The sequence below is a fragment of the Osmerus mordax genome, chromosome 15 (assembly GCF_038355195.1).
Source record: "Osmerus mordax isolate fOsmMor3 chromosome 15, fOsmMor3.pri, whole genome shotgun sequence".
Lineage (NCBI taxonomy): Eukaryota > Metazoa > Chordata > Actinopteri > Osmeriformes > Osmeridae > Osmerus > Osmerus mordax.
This window is the reverse complement of record NC_090064.1, coordinates 3,173,177-3,181,499: the sequence shown is the minus strand read 5'-3', so window position 1 is coordinate 3,181,499 and position 8,323 is coordinate 3,173,177.

Genomic DNA, 8,323 nt, shown 5'->3' with positions numbered 1-8,323 from the left:
AAATTTTGTCCAATCATCCCCAGAATTGGCAGGTATCATCGTCAGAGCAACCCTCACTGAATTCTTCAACAGATTTTTGAATTTCAAAACCGTTTGTCCGGTACAGCCAATCAAAATCGTCAACAAAGCAACCAAACAGGAAGTTGGATCAAATCTCAGCAAATCTTTGAAATATCACCCCCAAACTTGGTGTGTCACGTGAAAGACACTACATCATGTTCCCATGTGAGAAGGCAAATTAATATCTTAAAAAATGATTGAAATAAAGGAAATCTAATTTATTTCTATCTAACGCTAAAATAATGCTTTACACATCCGCCAGTCAAAAAACTCTGATTCAATCACATGTTCATAAAGACTCTTGAGAATGTTTAGTACACAAATCTGAGAAAAGGTTGACTGTGAGATGAAAAGTAGATTTTTGGTGAATATTTGAAACATGCATGCTTGGCTAATTGCTAACGAAATTTCCAATGTAATGTCTCCCTCTGCTCCTCAGCGCGCGCGCTCCACATTCTCACACACTCAGCCTTTCCCTTGACACACGCGCAAGCTTGACGAGACGCACACACACACACACACAACATTTCTGGAAAAAGTGGGTCGACCAAGCCCCCACCCTTGGTCCTTGGCTTGAAGCAATGTGTCTTAGTAGCTATTCTGTGGCTAGTTAGGCTAGTAGCATATTTCTATTTTCTTGGAAATATTTACTCACAAATGAAAAGTCTCCCTTTGCTTTTCAGTGTTTGTGTTCCAAATTCTCTCACACACATGCTGGCCCCTTGACACTATTCATTCTATTTTCTTCAAAATATTTACTCACAAATGCAATAGTTTAGCTTTGAAAATGTGCTGTAAGAGGAGAATAGTGTGCAAAAAAATATATAGTTTGGAAAAATGTATCTGAGGATCATTTGTAATTTAGAAGACATTTTCAAGGGGTCTGAATACTTTTGTAAGGAAATATATGTGTAGGAAACATGTCTGGCAAATTCATATTCCTATGGAATTTGCTATCACATCAGATTTTTTGTAATTGGATTAAAGGTGTGTCAATAACTTTTGTTTAATTGTATTTACTAGTTTGATCATGTATTTTGTATGATTTGTTTTGGATAATGGAACCGGATATACGGGTTTGAAATAAGTATACCTTGGAAGGTGAACAGAAGGTTAGTACGTTGTTGACATCGAGAAGAACACCATTTTTTTGTGTGCAGAAGATTTTCGTTTACATTTGATCGTAAGTAATAAAAGCATACCTATTACAGCGGTAAACAACATGTATTATAGTGTTTAATTCGTATGATAACTTCAACATCATTTTATTCTGTTTTTGTTCTTGTTTAGTTGAGGTAGGGATTCGTCTTTGCTAGTAAACAGTAGGCTATGTATTTCAGCATAGCAAGCTATATATAACCTTTCTGCTTGTGTGAGACGGCGTATGGAATTAATGTTCTGTACGTGCCTGTACGGTTGGGTTATTCTATATTTCGTCATGTAATTGTGTTGTTTTAATGTGTGCCTTCCAAGTTTTAGTGACTGTACTTACAACCCAAATGTTTTGGTCGAAATGGTAGCTAACTAGCTTAGTTAGCTGCATAGTTACCTAGCATTAGGCAGAAGGCAATAAAGAGAGGCGATAGGAGCGATCGCTAGATGTTTGAGTAGTTCGTGTGCGTTGATGAATACATAGTCAATGTTTCATTGACTTGTTCCAGTATCACTTTGTGACTCTGTACTGTGTTGTAGATATGTTGGCCTAATGTTAATGTCGAGAAAAGCAGAGATGGCCCTTCGACATGCGGTTAGTACTATAAGTAAATGTACTTGCGGTATAGTTGGGTTAAATTGGCAGCGACAGTTGTGTGTAAATTGATGTGGGATCTTATAGTTAGTAATGTTCGTGGTAATTATTGTTTTCACTTGGTGATAGGTGGTGAAGTGTCTTGATCATTGTTCTGGGAGAACGGTCTTACAGATGTAACTTTACATGTGTCTGCACAGGTGATTGTGTAGGCTTCCAATGTTAGCATAGTCTTGCAGGGATTGACATTATTATGGTTTGTCTGCTTGTTTGGGACAAGTGTTTTTTTTGGTAGGGCAAGTGGAAAATAAATGTTCTTGCCCCACTGGACAAGGTAAAACTCAAACTAAATAAAATGCCATGTTACTTGCACTGGCCAGCGTGCAAATGTTGAGGATAGCCCACCGAAGTAGAGTTAGCCAATGTTTTAGCTAACTAATGTCAGTTTGCTAGTTGTATGTAACATTTCACTGGGTCTTGCAGCTGTTTGATTTACTGAAATAATTATGAAATGTTATGTTCTATTAGCCATTTCCTTAGTTTAGCAAGTCACAGTATTTTCAAGCTTTCATAGGTTAACTGAGAAGACACAGTAAATAATTCCTATTTTTATATAGACTTTAATAGTTTGTATATTTATTTTGTTTTAGACCACACAGACAAACAAACATATACAAACCCAAAGTTATTTTAGTAAAATAAATGAAGAATGCCTGTGCCTTGTTTAGTGTTCTTATCAACATTCTATGGTGACAACTAAACCCCAACCTTGAGTCAACAACACCCAAACTTCCCAACATGTGGTATGTTACATTGTATAGTGTTTGTAATGTTTTTTTGATGTGCTTTTAGATGCCACGATCCAGCAAGAAATCGACAGCAGCCAAGAAAAGGACAGCTGCAGAGGCCACTGTTGAGGTTTGACTTCCTTGTGAACAAAGCAAAACCAGCTTTTTTTTACCCTCGTGCTGCCTTCGAGTCACATGACCCAAAGGTTCATAACGAACCATCGTTGTGTTTACCCAATTTTACCCAATACAAAAACTAATAAAAATAATTTTCTTTAAACCTTCGCAATGTGGGGGGTCTGAGACAGCCCAACGGTTAAAAGAAAATGCTTCACTTTGTTTTTGTATGCGGTAAAGTTGTTGCAATACGACGGTGGGTCACAATGACTGATGGGTCAGAACGACCCGAAGATAACACAAGGGTTAAGTGATAAGATTAATGTAGAAAAATGAATGTGAATGAGCATTCTTAAGAACCTCATTGTTACAGACCTATGTTTGTAATTTTCCTAATTTAGTCAGTGTTTGTATAGTTGTGGTTGTGTGTTTTTTCTTTTCTATTCTCCCCTCTTTCTTCCTATTCACTGCATGCAGGTACGGTGTAGTTGGTGTTTCCCAATCCTGTGACCGGCAATCAGCTGCCCACTTCCAATCAGCTGTTTAGTTTCACATGAAATTACCGGAGTCGTCTGTTGTTTGGCAACACAGTTGCTTCTTTACAGTTTTTCAGAGAGACTTCTAGTTGAAATCATTGCTAATATTTTGGTAGAATGGTTTGCTACATAGTGCACTCCCTTACTACACCAGTTATTTTGTTCATGTTGATATGCAGTATTGTGCTTTGTTAGTGTGTTTTTTTGTGGACTTACATTTAGTCATTTAGCAGACGCTCTTATCCAGAGCGACTTACAGTAAGTACAGGGACATTCCCTTGAGGCAAGTAGGGTGAAGTGCCTTGCTTAAGGACACAACGTCATTTAGCACGGCCGGGAATCAAACTGGCAACCTTTAGATTACTAGCCGCTTCCCTAACCGCTCAGCCACCTGACTCCCATGGACTTGCACATGGGGGCTTTAAAATTGGTAAACTGTTTAACATGGGCATATTCTCCATCACACACAGCGAACCTCTGGTAACACAGGAGGGAAGGAACGGGTGCCACCTCATGTATGTTTAGTCTAGGCTCTAGGTGTTTACTAGATCAGATACCTTTTTGGCATTTGCTTTTCTTTGGCATTGTTAAGCATTTATTGTTTTTCTGTTGTGACAATTGTGACAAACATCACTTTTAGTCACACAATTATCAATTAATGTTTCAGGCATTGACATTCCCTCTTGTGTTAGGCAAAGAGGGTCATAACAGGTACTGACTAATGTTTGCATTAAGGGTTGGGGTTAAAGATGTATTTTCTGAAGTGAACTGTAGGGTCAATCAAAGTAAACAAACTAGTTTATCATTTAACAGTGAGCAGAGACCTCATGTGATTTCCTTAATGCTTGTTTTTGTGAATGTTTAAATGCTAATTGATAGTGAAACTATTTTAATGTTGATGGCTATAGACACTGTCTGAATCATTTATTAATAAATATGTCACTAATTTCATGTCATGCTAATGTCATTTAATGATATACTTGAAGGACTGTGTTCCTGTATTGACAAAATACAGACCATGACATTACATGGCCTTCCAAATGTTTTCCTGTTTTGTATTGTATAAAATGTAATTGTCTTAGGTTGCTGTCACTTATTTATGCACTACCATGTGTTTGAAAAGTTTTTACCTTTTTTCTGCCCCATAATTAAATAGCCATGTACTTTTGATGCCCAATATAAAAACGTGTTTGTTACTGCTAATAGCAGTAATGTACACTTGAGAAATATACCAATATAGCTTTATGAAGACTAGTCCTGCAGATGTGTAGTTATTATTCTTTAATATTGTTTTTCAGATGCGAAGGGAGAGCAGGCGGAAAGGTGATGCTGTTGCAGCATTACAGTCTGATTTTTCTCTATTCACTGATCCCCCTTCTACCCCTTGTGATATCCCACCTCCTTCTTCATCCCCCACCCCAAGCTTCACCTACTCTGATTTACCTCCTCTTCCGACCTCTCAGTCATCTGTCTTTAGGCCCTGTGATTCTCTTTCACAGTCTGTGCCTCTGTCGAGATGTGAGACAGAGACCTCACATTCTCATTCACAGGCCAGTGATAACCAAACTGTTCCTCTTAAATCTGCAAGGTGTGCTCCACTACCACACCGTTCTGATGGTGACTCTCACCATGTAATAAACTCTGAACAAAACTCTGAACAAAACTCTGAACAAAACTGAACAAAACTTTGAAAATCTTGAACTAATACCTTCTGCAGTGTTACTGAGCACCATGTATCCAAGCTGTAATAACAGGTTTCTACAAGGAACTTTTCATCAAGGACATGTGATGTTTGGAGAAAATGCAGGTGTACAATGTCTGACAAACAGTTTAACAGCAATTTTGATGAATTAATTAAAAGATGTGTGCACATGGCAATGTAGTGACGTTGATAATATTCTTGTGAATGGAAACAAGCTTTACACATCAGTGCAGAACTGCAATCAGGTAAATGATACTCATCTATTGGTAAGTGATTTGCCAAAGTCTCTTGTGCTTCATCATGTTGATTTTACAATAAATCTTGGACAAGCATTTAGTGGCATAGTAGGACTACATGATTATGATCCAGAGTTGGCAGATATGTCAATAAGCCTTTATGAAGCACTGCAGAGAGTATTACTAGGAGATGACAGCTGTTTTTTGACAATGAATAAAAGTACATGTGCCATTATTAAACACACCAGTGGTTACGCAGTGTTTGATTCCCACGCACGCAGCTATGATGGCCTTGTTCATCCAACAGGAAAAAGTGTTGTGTGTTTCTTTCAAACTTTTGAGGATATGTACAGTCAGCACATTAACAGGCTTGCAAGTTCAATGAATGCCTTTGGAAAACCTTTTGAGGTAACTGGAATCAGCGTAACAATGAAATGTGAAGACGGACCCAACGTCAACACTAAACCAGTACACAGGTCTAGTAGACGGAAACGCAAAGTCAATGCCTTGAAACCACAAGTAACAACAGAGGTATTTGTTGATGTGAATATTCATGTTCCCGAGAGCACTTTTGAAACACAGAGTGCGGTCATTCATTGCCATCACAAAATGAGAATGAGTTGTGTGAAAACAAAAGGCCTATCAATGCTACTAGTGATGAAATACTTTCAACAACAAAAAGTATTGATCTAACTGTAGACAAATACAATGAGTGTGTTGATAACACACTGAATGTTATAGACTGTAGGGCTAGTGCAACAACAGAAACAGAAAATATGTGTACAGACAGAATAAAAAAATGTGACTTGAATGTCACAACTTTGGACGATGTTGATGAAGTGTGTAAAAATACTGATGATGTTGTAGTTGGTGATGTGACACTGCCAACGTGGACGTTTTCTCCCTTAACATTTATGCATCAAACTGCGTTATGTTCACAGTTCGATTTGCAGAATGTAAATTCCCCCAGTGGTGGAATCAACTCCCCACCTCCATCAGAGACACTGACTGTCTCTCCACCTTCAAGAAAAGGCTCAAGACGCACTTGTTCCGGGAGTACAACGGTACTTAGGAACGGTTCGCTTGACCCGATGTTAGTTTCCTCAAGGATCACAATGACTCTTGCTTAGAGACTTGTTGCTCTTGTGGTTAGTGGTAACTGATTAAAATTTTTGGTTCTCGCTGTGATATATTGTTTTATTACTGTTGCTTGCTTTTTCCCACAGGTACACTTGCACTTATAGCTGTTCATGTTGTTTGGTTGTGACTTGTTTAACTACATGCTCTTATGGTTCTTCCCTTTGGCACTTACTTTGGTTGTTCACAATGTGTGCTTCATGTTTTGGCTACTCGCGATGTTTTTTGGCTATCTTGTTGTTATGATCAGTGACCTATGCACTTTGTAAAGCTCTCTCTTGGAAGTCGCTTTGGATAAAAGCGTCTGCTAAATGAATAAATGTAAATGATAACCATGATTCAACCATAATTCAACAATGCACAGTATTAAGTTGTCCATGTGAATCAAAAGCTATCAGAAAAGATGGAAACTGCTTGTTCCGGTCACTGGCTATGGCAATTTGCGGCAATGAAAGCCCTCACATGAAAATACGAAAAAATGTGGTAAGACACAATGAAAAATGAGGAAACATTTCACAAGTATTTGACAACTGAATACACTTCTGTAGAACACTACATAAAGTCTTCACGAATGATGTATGCAAACACATGGGGCACTGAATTGGAAATTATAGGTGCAGCAGATCTGTTCCGTACTGACATTTACACATTTAATTCTGATCGCTGGAACATCTACAAAAGTCTTTCAAGAACAAGTGACAATGCCATATATTTGAATCATGTCAATGGGAATCATTATGAATTGGTAACTTGTGTAACGGATACACATTGTGAAGGTGCATGCGCATCATTGTGCCAAGCAAAAAAAGCAATGCCAAAGTGTAATGTAAATTTGAGGAAAAGGTTATCAACAACTGGTAAAATACAACAAAGTCAAGATAAAGCTGCCATTAAGAAGCAAAAATATCAGAATGATATTCAATTCCGACAAAATTGCAAAATGTTGCAACAAAAATTATATGCAACGGATGATCAATTCAGAAAAACAAAATTGCAGTCCAGCCAAGATCAGTACAGAACAGATGAGGACTTTCAAACTAAAGTTAAAGAATACAGTCAAAGGAAATACAAATGTGATGAAGACTTTCAAACTAAAGTTAAAGAATACAGTCAAAGGAAATACAAGTGTGATGCAGATTTTAAAAAGAAAGTTAAAGAATTTAGCAAGAATAAATACAAATGTGATGCAGACTTTCAAAGCAGTGTAAAAACACATGGCATGCAAACATATATTTATAAGAAAAATCAGACATATTCCATGGATTTTGTCATCGAATCTTTTAGAAAAAATGTCAAAACAGGCCCTCAATTTGTTTGCTCAGTTTGTCATCGCCAGCTTTTTCGAAAGCAAGTCATTGAATGTAAACATGATACGTACACAACCAGTCCAACTGTTGTTGCTTTGGCTAAAAAGTGCATTACAGAAACATATTTACAGACATGTAATGAAGAATTGATGATAACTGCACTGCTCATATTCAATCATCTAAGTTGTGGATATGTCACACATGTCACCGTAAAATATGTGCTGGTAGAATGCCTGAACAAAGTGTAGCCAATAATTTGCATTTGGAAGCCATTCCTTCTCAGCTACAGTGCTTAAATTCTCTTGGGCAACACTTAATAGCGAAACATATTCCTTTTATGAAACTTTTGGCATTACCAAAAGGTGGACAAAATGGTTGTCATGGACCTGTCGTGTGTGTTCCATCTAATATCAATCAAGTAACAAACATGCTTCCAAGAAATGATGGAAATGATTTAATGTTACGAATTAAACTGAAACGCAAATTAACATACAAGGGGCATTATGAATATAAACATGTACATACAAACCATGTCTATAATGCCTTAGAGTACTTAAAGTTAAATAACAAATGGTATCATGACATTAGCATCAATAAAGAATGGGTTAACCCTCTGGACAAAATAGACGATGTGCAAGTCAGTGATCATCAACAAAATGTCATCAGTGACACACTCCAAAATGCGGAAAATAC